The following is a 16585-nucleotide window of genomic DNA, read 5'->3' as shown; positions in this document are numbered from 1 at the left end:
TGGTCAATGGCTCAATGTCCGGCTGGAGACTGGTAACAAGTGGTATCCCTCAGGGATCGGTGTTGGGACCGGTCTTGTTCAACATCTTGGTCGGTGACATGGACAGTGGGATTGAGTGCGCCCTCAGCAACTTTGCCGAGGACACCAAGCTGTGTGGTTCGGTTGATACGCTGGAGGGAAGGGATGCCATCCAGAGGGACCTTGACACGTTTGTGAGGTGGGCTGTTGCCAAGCTTATGAAGTTTAACCATGCCGAGTGCAAGGTCCTACACCTGGGTCGGAGCAATCCCAGGCACAGCTACAGGTTGGGCAGAGAAGAGATTCAGAGCAGCCCTGCCGAAAAGGACTTGGGAGAGTTGGTCAATGACAAAATGAACATGAGCCGGCTTCAGTGTGCGCTCGCAGCCCAGAAAGCCAACTGCATCCTGGGCTGCATCAAAAGGAACGTGACCAGCAGGTGGAAGGAGGTGATGCTGCCCCTCTACTCTGCTCTCGTGAGACTTCACTTGGAGTATTGTGTACAGTTCTGGTGTCCTCAACATCAAAAGGACATGGAACTGTTGGAACAAGTCCAGAGGAGGGCCACGAGAATGATCAGGGGACTGGAGCACCTCCCGTATGAAGAGAGGCTGAGAAAGTTGGGGCTGTTCATCCTGGCGAAGAGAAGGCTGCATGGAGACCTCATAGCAGCCTCCCAGGATCTGAAGGGGGCCTACAAGGATGCTGAGGATGGACTCTTCATCAGGGACTGTAGTGACCCGACAAGGGGTAACGGGTTCAAACTTAAACAGGGGAAGTTTAGATTGGATATAAAGAAGAAATTCTTTATTGAGAGGGTGGTGAGGCACTGGAATGGGTTGCCCAGGGAGGTTGTGAATGCTCCATCCTTGGTGGTGTTCAAGGCCAGGTTGGATGAGGCCTTGGGTGACACGGTTTAGTGTGGGGTGTCCCTGCCCATGGCAGGGGGTTGGAACTAGATGATCTCAAGGTCTTTTCCAACCCTAACTATTCTATGATTTTATGATTCTATGAAATCTTTTCCACTAAAACCCAGTACAAGGATTCAGGTAATAGCAGTAGTAGGAAATGGAGTATTCTTATTTCTGACTGCTAAGACAATAGAAGTGCAGGTATAACACAAAAAGCAAATGTAAAACGCAGCATGTGTAGGTGATTGAATCTATTCATATTTAATTTATTTATGCATTTTTAAACATCAAAAAGTATCAGATGACACTGAATACTCCCAGTAAAAATACAACTCTTCTATCTACAGTCATTAAATATATATTAGGTTTACAGCTGAAAATCCTCTATCTCAGCAGATTGAAGAAGCAACTGATGGCACTGTAGATTTTTTCACTGTTATAATGCTACCTTCTGGCTTTAGGTGATATAGGAATTGTAATCCAAACTGTTCATCTCTAAGTATATATTCTTAACTACCAGGGGAATGGATACAAGGAGAGAGAAATGAGAAACGCAGTTGTAATGTTATCAAGGTCTCACATAGTTATTTAATGTTGAAGTAGAGCTTCATTCATCAGCCTGTTTCACATTTACCGTTGTGTTCAGTGATCTCTAATTGTTGGTTAGGGTCAGGAAATTGTGTATCTAACAACTTGAAAGGCACTTAAAATAGCATCTCTTTTGTCATCAAGAACTTCTCAAGAACCTCAGATACTATGCAGTATATGGGACATTGCAGTCGCATGTTTTGGTATGTATTCAGGTAAAGGCCCTTAAAACAAAAAGGGGAGGGGGTGGCAAAAACCCCTTACCCCCACAATAAAAAAAAACCCAAACCAAAATACTAAGCCCAGTTATTTACAGATTGTGTACTTAATTAAAGAGATCATCTAGAAAAAAAACTTAATGTTTTTTAAAACCTATGATCATATGAAAAAATTACCATGTGCTTCTTAGAAAGCTTTAAGTTAAAGGCATTTTTAACAGTTCATGTGCTGTAAACAAGGCCTGAGGAGTTCTGGCATAGTCCTTACTAAGCACTAATGTATCTGGAGTGTGAGAAATGTGTAGAAATGAGCAGAGGTTATTTTTCAGCAGTGATGGCATTGTGAATACTTTTCAACCTACCATTGTGGTGGTCAAAAAATGAGTCTAAAAGATATATTTTGACTCAAAAGATTTTCTTCCTTCATTAGTTTCATTTTCCTGCTAGTCAGATGAAAATTTTCTGCCTTTAAAGACACTGAAACTCAGCAGAAAGTTATTTTGATTTTTTCCAAGTTATTACTGGGTAAAATTGTTCTTAATCCTCATTCAGCAAAACACCTTGTCATAAGAAGACTACTGCAAAATTTTAACCCTGCTTTTATAGAAAGCTGAATAGCGTTGAAGTGTTTTCAACTTAAGCAAGTGTTTAAGTAGATCTTTGAACTGAGATGGATTAAATCTACACTGAATTATCTTGTTGAACTCAGCAATTTCTTTAATAACTTGACCAAACAACATGCGGCACTTAAATATGCATGTGCACTATAGGATTCCTTATGCCTCTCTTTAAAACATCTGTTTTGGGGTTGTCTGCTCTGCGAGAATAGTTAACATTTTGGTTGTAGGTTACAACTTCCTGGTTGTTAGAAAACTTAACATTATGTCCCATCCCTGGCAGTGTTCAAGGCCAGGTTGGAAGGGGCTTTCAGCATCCTGGTCTACTGGAACATGTCCCTGCCCATGTCAGGGGGATTGGAACTAGATGATAATTAAGGTCCCTTCCAACCCAAACAATTCTATGATTATTTTAATAGCTAAAACTGCATTGAAACCAGTATACTTCATAGAGTTACAGTGGGCAAAAATATTTGGAAGTACTTTAAATTTATCATTAATTTGTCTGCTCTTATTTGCATTGTGTATTGCAGGTAACACTTACGTTAGCACTGCTGAGCTGGTGTAATGCAAGGAAGGACACATCATGAAATGGAAACACTATCCTTTTTTGATCATAGTAGCTGTATTCAGCCTTCCCAGATGCCATCAGTTACTGGGTCAGCTCATTCCAGGTAGGTACTTTTTATTTAAACATAAATGTTCCTGATTTTTAGAATAATTTTTATGCTGTTTGTGTGAATATGTGCATGTACATACCTGAAGTTCTCTCTCCGCATATTAGTGTGTGTGTGCATGTGTAGTTAAGAAATTTATGAGCATACCTGCATATTTCAAACAAAGAATTTAGTAAGTACTAAATTCTACGCTGCAGTAAGTTGGGGTTTCTTTCAATTGCAAAAGAAACTATAGAAAAGAGTGGCCTGGAAGTATGAGAAGTTTAAGGTGGCTATTAAAGCCTTCCTTCAATTAGTGCTGTCAGTAACGAGAAGAAATAGAGTGCAGAAACAGACTCAAATATCAAAGAGAATAGGATATCTACAGAGAGCCTTCCTGAAGAAGAAGGAAAATAGCAGCAACTGTGAAACAGTTGAAATGCAGTATTTTCAGTGAAGTCCTAGAGGTCAGGGATTGTCCTCGTGTTTTCATATGACAAGTTCTTACTAGTGCAGAGGAGTAGTAAACATGTATAGAAATAGCAAGCGACTGTCAAAAGAGAAGGTGGTGGTAAAATAGTGAACAGTGATTTTTATTGAAGTAACATAAAGGAAATAAAATCTATTTTGTTGTGTTGGGCTTTTCTAAGAGTCAGTCTTTATAAAACATCTTCTGAATCATCTTCAATATCTTTTAGGAAAAACCCCAAACAGACTTTGATCAGTACTGATAATAATGTACACCTTTCAGTAAAATGTAAGACAATGTAATAGACATTTAAAAAAAGAGAGTGACATGACTTTTTGGTGGGGTTTTTTTTCTGTGTTGCATCTGAATAATAGTGTAGAAGGCTCTACTGGCTGGATTTCTAAGTTGAATACATTGTGCATGCAGAATTTTATGGCAATACAATTCTTCTCCATCTATCTGTGGGCAACTAGTTCAAATATAGACTGCTGAATGAAAAGAGAAAGGAAAAGTTTTTTCCTTCAGGGCTTTGTTGACCTATAATGAATGGTGGTTTAGTTCCTGGTTTTGTTGGTTTCAAATGAGTTATGTAGGAGACTCAGAGACTCTAAAATAAAGGAAGATGCAAGCTAAAATTATAATTTTAGAAGTTTGACCTCAGACTTCAAATACAATTTCAAAGCAATTTGCCTGTCAGAAAGGCATCTACCACTCTATTTAAAAGGAATGCCTGCAGATCCGAATGTATTTGCATGATAGCTACCTCCATCCACTTGTGTTGGTTTCAATTTAGTCATAGTTTTGCAGACTCTACTAAAAAGACTGTTTGCATTCGTGGTTTTTTTTTTCCCATCAAATTAGTTTCAGAATAAAATCACAGGTGGCATTTTGATTTTGTCCCTGCTTTGTAATTTTCATCACAGACTTCAGACTTGAACCAAGGGATTACTATACTTGGCCAGACATCAGCATGCTCAGCCTTGCTGGCAGGGTGCCAGGAGTGTGATTATCACAAAGGATCAAATAAAGCAGGAATAGGTTTGGTTTACCCTTTAAGCAGTTCATCCTATTCGTTTTTGCTCTTTTCATATGTTTTCCTTACAAAGATGTGTCTCTTTATTATTTATTTATTTATTTTAAATGTAGGGAAAGAGAGAGACCTATGCATAATCTCAAACTTTTTCCTCCATTTAATGATGGTGGGGGAAAGAAATAATAGTTCCTTGGAATTCTGCTGTATTCATAAAAAAATACCAATAGAACAATAGGTAGCAGCTTTTTCTGAGGATTGCTAAAAGCACCAAGCAGCTAAAACGCCTGTGATCATAGTGCTACTAAATTGCATTAGCTTATTTCAATAAAAAGCATGCTTTTGAAATAACAGATTTAATAAAATTCTTTTCAGATCATATTATTAGAAACCTTTAGAAATTGAATTTTATGGTTTCAAGCTCTCCAATTCTGTGTTATCTAAAAAGTATTTCCAGCTCATTGATGGCATAGCTTTATTTTTTCAATTTTATATGACAAACTATCTGGAATGTGTTAAAGCTTACCTCACCCTCAGAACTGGAATATTCAGCTTTGGTAAAATGTGATGAATTTTAATGGTGGTTTTATAACTTTGAAACATTTATAGTAGTTTTTGCTGAATCTTTTCATATATTCTTGTTGAGTCTCATCCTTTTGCATATAGAATCCACAGGGAAGTACTGTCTCCCCCTTTATTAAAATCATGGCTGAGCCTTTCATCTCATGTCATTACAGTTTACCACTAATTCACATATAAAATACACTTGCAGTTCCGCTATGACTGTCTCCTGGGGCATGAAGTATCCCTGCCTTCACACATCTTTATTTAATCAGGGGTTGAATGTTATCTAGGAAATATGTGATTTTTCTTTCCAATTGTTCTGCATTTTTACAAGCTGGAAAACTTGAGAGTTGATTTTAAAATACACTGATCTAAGAAAAAATGGCATTAACTAATGCTGTATTCTGTTTAGATACATACACTTTCCTTTAATTTTTCAGTTATGACACTGAAGTCTTTTAAAGTTCCCAGTTACTACATTGTCAGAAAACTAGAAGAACTATAAATTCAACAGAAAGTAAATGACTAAAAAATTAAACTGAGATTTTATATATATATATTTTACACCAACAGAATTGAGCTTTCAAGTTTTAAGATTTGTGGTCTCTTAATGAAGACATTAAAAAATTCCTCACGGATGTGCTTGGGCTTGGGATCAGGGCCTTTGGCAAGGAGTATTGTGGAAGCATCCTCTATCTGAACTGGAAAATATGCCAGATATGTGGGATCTAGTCAGTCCTTGAGCTTTATGGGAATACCTGGACAAAGAAAGATCTGTAAAACCATGGAATAACAAATGTTGAACTCTCCTGATACGTTATTAATTGCTTTGGGGTTTTTTTCTTTTTAACCATTTTCCGTAGATCTTAGGGAGAGGAGGATAAGGAAAAAAAACCTGTTCTGAACTCAGATTTTTGAGAAATTCTAATGGAAGCTTGTAGACTTCTATGGTCTACAAGTACTGTATCTCAATATTTGAGCAAAGGTGTTGCACTAGAAAGCCTGATATATTTCCATTATTTTCAAGTAAGAGCCTACTCCTTTTCTGATACTTTTTTTGGCGAGGTAGTCAAACTACTGAATTTGTTGTTTAAAAATGATACTTTGGGTTTATATGTGTGATGGATCCATTTTGACAAGAAATTCTATATTCCTCTGGTTTCCCTACAATCTGTGAAGGTAACTTGAAAAACATGGTTCCTAGCACTGAAAGATCTTCATTTACTGCTTCATAACGGGGATCAGTGTCTTGTATAATGTCATGTGCACTCATTCATTCTTTCATGCTTTTTAAGTGCCTGAATGAATTTTCAATCAAATATCCAAAGTAAAGCTCTCAGTGATCTGAAGGAGACATTGAATAGTTCAGGTGAAAAATTTAGTTTTATGACTGTGCAGGTTTTTTTCAGAGAATGTTCAAACAAGAAATGTTCAGCCAAACCCAACCCATAGTTTAACTATTGACTGTATTTTGGCATAGGCTCAGAGACAAAGAGAACTGCATGCTCAAATTCCATGTAAGCCTCTGATTGTAAAGCTGTAAAGGAAGCATGAAGACTCATTGTGCTAAGGAAATTAAGTCACCAGTACTCCCTTGACACTTCTGAAAAAAGTAGGGGATATGGATTCAAATTCCTTCAACTGGGAGGTTCTTGAGGATAGCTTTCACCCTTTCTGAGCAAATGATCCAACAGCTGAGCTCATATTTAAAAAGATGGCAGTTTCGTTGGTTATAATTTTGTATTGTTTTCAAACGAAGTGATGTTCATGACTATTTTGTGATGAGCCAGTATTTCAAAGCCACCTGAACAGGAAAGCCTAGTTTATAGTTCACAGGGGAAATAATGCAGAAGATAGAAGCCAAAACCATCAAAACTTCTGTAAAGCTATGCCTTCTCAGAAACAGAACTTTAAGTCCCAGAGAAATGTTAACTCTAAAGACGGACATGATTTAACAGGGTCAGATTTTTAAATATAGGTCCCCAAATTCCACGCAAATTCCACTTACTCTTTTGTTGAATCTGAGCCCAAATGAAGATAACCTTTAGCTGTTTTTTATTAAAAACATACATATATATGAGACTGCAAGTGTGTAGCTCTAATGCAGGAACACTCATGGAATCAAGAAAAAATTAGGTTAGAAGGCACATGGAGGTGATTTAGTCTGATTTCCACTCCTCCCTTCAAAGCAGTGCTATCTTCAGAGTTGCACAGGGCCGTGTCCAGCTGCATTCTGAGCCCCCCCCCCCCCGGAATGGAAATTTCATGACCTCTTTGCACCACTCTCAAGGTGATTTTTTTACTTCCTTTTAGAACCAGCTGGAACTTATTGTATTACAGTCTGTGACCTTTGCATCTTGCCCTTTCACTGTGCACTGCTTGGGAGAGTCTGGCTCTCACTTCTGAAAAACTTTGTGTAAGGTGGTTGAGGACTGTATATAGACCAGTACCTTAGACTTCTGTTTGCTAAATCAAAACATATTCTTTAGCCTTTCCCAGTGTTTCACATGCTTCAGCCCCTTAACCATCTTCGAGGATCTCCTCTGGGGTCTCACCTATTTCTGTGTTTTCCCCTTGGAGTGGTGCAAAACTAGAGGCAACTGGAGAGAATTGATCACCTGCTGGTTATGCCCTCACTAAAGCATCCCATCATGTTGGTGGTATCCTTCCCGGAGTCAAGGGCACACTGCCAGCTCAAATTCAACTTACTAGCCAGGAACACAGATTTGTCTCTGGCATGTTCTTAACTTTCCTTCATATAATTTGTACTTAGAAAGGATCATCTTGCAGGAACTGTTCTGTTGACAAACTGTGCTGGCAAGAAATACCATGATTTGGGGCATGTTCTCCTGTAATTCTGTTTTCTCAGGCTTTATGAAATGTCACTCATGGCCATAAATTAGGTTTTAGTGATCCTAATTTAATATAACTGTAACAAATGCACCTGTGATGTGTAGCAGGGGATGATGGCTGAACGTATTGTTTCCAGTTGTAAGTGCCACCAAGTTTGTCAACTGTGGTATTCAAGGTCAAATTCAGAGAGAGGAGACAGGCAGTTTAGGCCTTGATGGGGTCAAGGAACACGGGGAAAGACGTGCTCCTGTCATCCACATGCAATTAACTTGAAGCAGAAAGAAAATATTCTGAACTAGGATCTAAAAACAGGAAAAAAAGACAAAACAAAGCAATCAAAAACCAAACCAAAACTAAAACCAACAAACAAACCCCAAACCAAACACCACTCACATTTTGGCTAGTCCTTACAAAGAAGGGGCTCTATTTAGACAGGCTATAGAATAAAAATTAACAAAGAACTGACATATGTGCTCCTGTAAAGACCATACTTTTATTTATGTCTGTCTCTTCCTTCTCTGCTGTCTCTTCATTGTGTATACGTATATACAGTAACCTCTTCTAGAGCGAAAGCAGTACCAGCTGAGATTAGATAATTTCACTGCTGTATATTTGTATGCATGTGTATATGCATTTGTAAGTATACATAATGACGTGCAATTATTAGTCACTAACTTTTAAGATTGAAAAGTCATGTTGCCTCATGGAGTATTCAGCTGACCTTGAAGTGTGGTGTAAGAAGTTATCATTGCAAAATAGTAAAAAATACTTTTCACTAATTTATTATATTCCTATATCCTAATAATTTATTATATTCCTATATACTAATATAATAAATTAATGCTAGATTACATTATTTTATGGTATATTATGATTGCTATCAAGGAAACATTCTGTTATTTCCATGGTATGATATTACCATGTATAATTTCCATTATAACTATAAAACCCAGATTACTTAACACAAAAGATAATAATTTCTAGTTATCAGAAAATGGAAACTATGTAGTAAATCTTGTATACTGCTTTTAGTTAATTTACTTACATAATGGTTATGTAATTTATCTAGTCATCCATCCCTGCTGATTGAAGTAAAAATATATATCTGGCTTTTTAGTTAATTTGGAATATTGTGACTGAATTTGTTCTATCAGATATGACATCTGATTTTTACAGTTTTGTCATTTACCCATCTTCTTTCATCTGATTGACGTCAACATAATTTCAAAGTATGCAGATTATTGCACATTTGTTGTCTTAATAGAATGGCCTTACTTTCTTGGTTTGGGTTTTGGTTTGGTTTTAACTCCTCTCCCTGCCTGGGAGGATGACAGAGGTTTGTGATTCCTATTAGTATAAGTGTTGTGCTTGGAAAGAGGGCATATATTAAAAGGGGAAAAAAAGAAATTCCCAGCATGTGCCTTGCCTTCCAGATATTGTCACTGTGTACTCTGAGGTCTTAATAAATAAAAAGATTGCCAGCTGTACTTCAATTCACAGCTTCTTTATTAGCCTTTAAAAAGAAATAAATAAAGCATGACGCTTTATTTAATTATGTGAATAGATGGAGACAAACCAAGAGGCACAGTCAGCTGCAAGACACTTAATGAAGAAATCCCTATTTTTAATCTAGCTGTAGAAGACACAACTCTTCTGCTTTGATGATGTGGCCTTTGTGATGAACCTGGCTGGAAAACCACATGTGCCGCACCGTCTTCCTAATTAAGTCATCAAAATGCACTGGAGCAAACTGAGTGACTTGCATGGAGCACTATAAGTAATTTTAGTTCCTCTATTGCTTGGTTAATAGAAAGTGGCACTGTTCTACATTATGACTGATGGAGGTTAGATGCTACAGCTGCTATTATTGTGCCTGCAGGTAGGCGCCTTTGTAACCTGTTTCTGGGTAAGAAGGCAGACTTTGCTTTGTTTCCCTTTCTTTTCTCATATTTTTGGAGGATGTAATCCCAGAAGCATTTCCTTCCTTCACCCCCTCCCTTATCCTCCCCATGCCTGTGGTTTTCCTCAACCTATATAGATATTCTACTTGTTTGGATGCACTGACAGAGCATTCACTAAAACTAATCTCAAAAAGAAGGTTTTGGGAAGGCTGCCCACTAAAATAAATTGAAGAAAAAAATCAAGTGACAATCATGAACGTTTGCATATATATAATGAGGAGGAAATCAGTCTTTCTGATACAGGCTTGGTTGGCCACAACTAAAGATTTTGTAACTGTGTAGACCAGATTCTGAAGCTTTTATTGGTAAAATTGGTAGCAAATACTCTTTTATTGTTTCCCAAACAATCTTACTTGAAGCTCTAAGTTTCTTGAACACAAAAATGCACTGATTATGAGAATGGCATAGTCAGGTCTTGAGTATCTATCTTGAGTATGAGAAACTTATGTTGAAAAGCTTTCCTGGTTTATATAGCTCTGTGACATTCCCAGGTTGATAACAAGGTTCTTGTACAAGGATTTGAATTCAATAATGTAAGAATGCAAATGCATTTGCTTTAATTCTTCTATAAAGATCTTGTGTTATATGGTTAATGGAGAAACTGACATAGATGCTATGTGTGTATACACAGATAATACAAATAGAATTTTCACCAGAAGTTGTTCTACCAATAATAAAATTAACAAGAATAAATGTTTCTTTACATAATTCATTAATTATCCTGAGAACAATCTTCAGTTACAAAAGTAGAGCACAAACTGACACAGTCTGTATTGAATTTAATATTTATTTAGATTATGAATCTGTTAGAGCTTCAAAGCAATTTAATGTCTTTAACATCAATTATAAAACTAATTTCAGTCATATCAGTGAAAGAATGTAACAAATTACAAGGGTGTTTTCACACTTCTGACTACTCAAGGGATTACTGTAGGCATATCTACACTTGCTAATTTATTTTCAGTGCTGTAAAATAGTGTCTAGAGATGCTTTATTAAATATTTTAATAAGAGTCAAACATATTTGCACAATTTTTGCCTTGACAAAGGGTGATTTATATGCACCTGTGTCTGCATATGCAGAAAAAGGTATTCTTTTGTCAGAAACTGCCACCTTATTTTTGCACTAACTAAACAGGAAATTACTGGCTTTTGCTAATCTGAATTTTAAATCAAAGTGGAACTGGTAAAAGCAAACAAGTCTTATATTCTAAGCATTTTTTTCCCCTCAATCTTAACTGTTTATTTAGATTGACAGTAACATTATCCTACATATTTCTACTATACCCATGATTGTGTTATCGATACAGCAGTGTGTAACTGACTAGTTGCTGTGTCTTCCTTTATTCTTTTTTTTATAACATTTTATACATGTTTAGAAAACCCCTTTACTTTTCTATATGATTTAAAAATCACAATCTATTATTCTGATCCAGAGAGAAACTTATATATGGCCCATAACCAGATATTTTATATTTGATAAATGAAACAGTACAAGGCTGCAGGTACCATGACTTTCAGTGAGGTTTTTTTTTTTGTTTGTTTATAGCTTAAATATTTTTCCTACATTAATTATTGTACATTCATTGCCAAAATACCTTGTCAAATATTCTATCTACTACAATTAAACCAGTCAACTCTCCTTCCTCTGTTGTATGAAAACAAAGAAACACCTATCCTTTAGACATGGTTTTTGCTCAAGGCATGGTTACAGGCTATAATGAAGATAAAAAAGCCCTTAAAAGTGCTGGGAAGTACATCTGGTTAGCCAGTTACTGTTAAGTTTCCATATTTAGACATTTCTTTAATTACATTTTAGGGTAATTATGTAAGTAATTAATTATTTAAGAGTGTGGTTTTTTTATTTTTTTCCTTTATTTTTTCTCCCTTATATTACCCTAAGGGTAAAATTTAATGATATTATTTAAACTTGTTTTTGAAATCAGATCATAAGTGACTCAGGCTTTAAACCCACTTCATTTTGACACAGAGCTGAGGTCAAACTTCCACAATGAAAATAAAAAGGCAGTTAACAGTATGCAACGAAAGGATGCTTTTTCTTTTTTCTTCCTTTCTCTCTCCTGTCTTTGTAAAATGGATCTGTTATGCCCTTCACTTACAGTACGCCTTACAGTAAGAGTAAACAATTTGCAGTTCACTTTGTCCATCTGGCACTTGAAAGTATAGTTGTAAAATTAAAGGTTCTGTTCATGTACAGTACTATTTCAGATAATACGCTTTATTATATTCACTAACACTCATCTTGAAAACATGGCACAGACATAGCATAGAATTAATCACCGGCATTTTTTTAAATTACTTAATGTCTAAGCATGTCTTCCTTTGAATGTATGTTGCTCTAAAATGTCTACGATAGCTGAATACTTGAAATTTGGCTCACACTGAGCATTCTTTGCTGATTTGGCCTTTAACACCTGAACAAGCATCACTGTTTTGAAAGATTCTGTGCCTCTGGCTTCTTCTTTTTATCAATTTTCACCATCTCCTTTTGCCACATCTTGTAAGCATATGTTTGTTTATGGATGGTAGCTGGTAAGATGCATTTCATCTGGCTATTAAATCAGGACTAAGCCTTGTGCTAATTCAAAATCGGAGTTAGCAGAGAGGCTAGAGCCTATATATGTTTACAACTACATCTTCCACTGAGGAAGATTGGAAAAGAGTTTATGAATGGTTAAGTAAATCAACTCTTGGTTGCATATATTGAGTTGCCTCTTGAATCTGGTCTTTCCTAACTTATACAGGGATTCATTATTTTACCTTCCCATTGATTTATTTCCTTTATTTTACAATTTAATTTTCTTAGTTGTTTATAACTTCTCAGTATTTTATCCTTCTGTTTTCTTTTACAAGTTTACAATTTGTTTACAGTCCAAAATACCTGTGTTTAGCTTTACTGCAAGCTTTAGGTTTACGTCAGCCACTTTTGCACAAAGAATATAAAACCTGTTTTTAAATTTCCTGACTGTGGTGGCCTGCTTCTGTTATAGCGCTCATGGAGGGTTTCTGATTTTAAGTTAGAGCTGTGGCGTATGGGTTGAACAAGGTTAGTATGGATCAGTTTCATAAGTTAATTGTGTTAATCTAATACACATATCACAATTTCTATTTGAATATAGTGGTATTTTGTCCTACTATTTCGAAATATATGGACAACTCTGACTTTGAACTAAATTGCATGAAACTTAGGACTGGAAAGAGGATGATTACTGCCTACTTAGTTTATTTTCCATTCTTTTAAAACATGTCTTTTTCAAAAGTCTGCCCTTGAAAGTGCTTGCTACATAGAGAGGTCAAAATGTTAACTTAAGTTTGGCTCTTTCTGGCATTCACACAGCTTGCACAAATTGAGCTCCCTGCTGTCACAGCTCTATTACTTCTGGGACCTAAGCGAGCTTATTTAAAGCTAGTCTGGGACTTTGACTTTACATTGTAGTCTGCTGTTCTTTCACTGTCTGCTGTCTTTATTTCATAGTGCTGCTTTTCTTGTGAGACTTTGTGGTGGTTTATCCTATTGTGGATATTCTAAAAGTCATAAAATAGCTGGTAAATGAAATTGGCTTCCATGTCCTGGGTTTGTTTCTTTTTCCAGAAATATTCCATTATTAAGGGGATCTATCTCCTGTGGTTTTTGAAAGGCTGTACAGGGTTTTGTTTTTAAACATTATAAGAAAAAGTTGTGTGTGCTTTAGCAAGAAAGTCTGAATTATCTAGTATTTCAAAGGAATTAAGTACAGTGAGAAAAAGGATGGTCTGAGGTCATTTATAGCTTATGAAAGTATTCAGTCAGTGTCAAGTCTGGCTTTGAGCTCTAGTTCAAAATATTTAACCTTTCCATTACTGCAGAAATTCCAATCAATCTGTGTTGCAGTCACCTTGCAAGAAATAAATGAAATCCCTTGGTCAGCATTTGCAGAGCAGTCCATTTTGCTAATTCAGAGAGACTGACAGAATGTTGATACTAGAAATAAACCAACTAGTCTATCTTCTTTCCAAAAGAGTGAAAGCATGTATGATATATATGGCTACAGTAATAACATGTTTAAAATTCATAAAAGCACATTTTTTCCACAGTTTTGAAACTGAAGGAAGATATAGAGTAAAACTCCATTCTAGGCCAGTTGTATAAATTTATTTGGCTTATTCTGACAGTTGCTGACGTAAGTATTCACGTAAATAACAAAGCATGCACAATATTTTAATACTACATTGCCAAAGTAACAAATGTCATTAAACGCCACTGGACACTCACCGTTACAACTTATTAATGAATTGACTTCTGTCAAAACGAAGAGTAAAGTGATCTGAGTTGTCTTCTGTTGAAGCCTTTGTCTTACTTCTTATTTGAATCTTTAATATACTTCTTCATTCGGTCTCATATTGTGTCCTGGATTCAGCTCTAGTAGTCATTTTTCTCCTTCTTAGTAGCTGGTGCAGTGCACTGCTACAGCTGAACCCAGGACATAGGGTGCATCATGTTTCATTCCCCAGCTGTAAAAGACTAGTTTGCAGCATTTTCTCTGCAGAATTCTTCACCCCTACCCTCATGGATATCTCTGCATGCTTGCTTTATCTTACTTTTGTCTACAGAAAGATTTATTTATTACTTTTTTTAGCCTGATTATGTAAGCAAGTACAATAGCATGAAATCTTTCTACTTCTGCAATTGTCTTTTTAATTTCTTTTGTTCCTATTCAGTTCCAGCCATACAGTAAAGTTCTCCATCACTTGCAAAGTTTATTACAATCTTCAGTAGTGATAAAGTAATGAACTTGACTATATGACTAATAGTTCCCATTATTAGGACCTACCTTTGACTATTTTAATCATGTGGATTGCAATTTTCCATGTTTCCAGGTGAAACAATCCATATGTTTGTTTAATGCAAGAGTAGTGTTTCAGGGTTGGTTTTGGTTTGTATTGTTTTTCAAGAAAAGGTAGGACAAAAGGGATCTCTTGCCTTTATTAGTATGTGCTTAATATTTTGGAACAAGAACTTGAAATTGGCACAAGACCATAAGAGTCTTCAAATGAACTGCCTAGAGATTAATATTAACAGCTCACACCTTGTTTAAAGAGTTGTTTAATTTGAGTCCCAGGACCACATATTCCAGCAGAAATGGTCTGATCATTCACCATTAGAATTAAACATAATCATGTTTTTACCACAAAAGATTATTATTAAGATGTGAAGTATTATTAAAAAAATGAGATTCATCATGTCTCAGTTCATCTGTGCAGTATTGGTGGAAACTCTAGGTATTATGGATGGTAGTCCCCAATTCTCTTCGTTTGCATAAGGGAAGAAATATTACATGGAAAATTGTATTTTCTAGTTATGAAATTCTGATACTTTGAGAGTATAATGTACTGTGAAGATGTTAAGATAATTCAATAAAAAACTCTCTTACACTGTTATATTTCTGGCATACCTACTGATTCATAGGCCTGATTATTTTATGTTTACAGGACTTGGGGGGAAAATATCAATAGAGGTTTGCCAACAACTAAGTTTCCGTATACAGAACTCCGAATGCAACTGTATACAGCCTAAGAGCTGTAACTATTATCAACAAACTTAAGACCTAAACCCAAATATTTGCAAACAAAAGAAAAATATTTTTGAACAACATCTTGAAACAGGAAATCCTAGGTTTCTTTACATAGACTTTTCTAGCACAGTGCAAGGCTGCAATTCATCGCCTGGAACCGCCAGATAGGCAGAATCTCTGTGCTGACGCTCAGCGTTCTTCATCCATCCAGCTAGCATCATACACCTAATGTTATAAATACCTCTAATCTGATCAGTTAGGCTCTAAATACTTTATACTCAATGAAGAGAAGCAATTTGAAGGGCAGTTGATGTGTCCTACATGCATTTTGGAGGTTGTCCTCTCTGGTTGCCTGTTCTTTTCCTTTACTAAAGAAAGAGTATGTATTTACCTCTGTTCAGATAAATCCCATCCTTGGTGTCTGTTAATTCTCTTCTGACAACTGGGCTGCCTCTAGACTAAGCAAGTGGATATGTTGTTGTTTGCCTTGCAGCTGTTTGTCCTATAATTATCCAAATTAGGGATCAAGACAAAGTGTGTGGCCTGTTCTCTTTCCAGCAAAACCAAAGCCTATGATAAAGGCCCTTGCCTGCAGTGCAGGTCAAACTGAGGATGTACTACTAGCCCAGCTAATTTAGGTGTAGTGTAGAAGTATTCATCAGATTTTAAATGTCAGATCTTTTCTGTTGTCAAGCTGATGAGAAGTCTCAGGGTGATGCATTGCAGGAAAAGCACTTTTTCCAACCTATGCTGACAGCAGCTCCAAATTATGCGCAAAGCTTATATCTGTAGTGCACAGAGGGGAAGCATTTGGGGTTCATTGGTATTTTCAAAAGTAAGCAAGGCTATGGAAACACATGATGTATTTCATTGGATTGCTTGGACATTGTGCTGTCAGAAATGAGGAATTTGGAAGCCTTTGTGAAGTCTTCAGCATCCTCACGTGCTCTTGGCAGGGACTCTGAAGTAAGCCTGCTGAAAAGCTTGGGGTATGAGTCACAAGCTTCAGCAGCTGGGCCAGAGCATCTAGGGTCTCAGAAGGGGAAAAAAGAGTTATGCTTAGAGGTTTAACTCCAGGCACAGTGCCTGAAAGCTGAAGTCTCAGGAAATATAAAAGCTCAACTGTGT

Source organism: Psittacula echo, assembly GCF_963264785.1.
Source record: "Psittacula echo genome assembly, chromosome: 3".
NCBI classification, from domain to species: domain Eukaryota; kingdom Metazoa; phylum Chordata; class Aves; order Psittaciformes; family Psittacidae; genus Psittacula; species Psittacula echo.
This window is presented reverse-complemented; position numbering follows the sequence as displayed.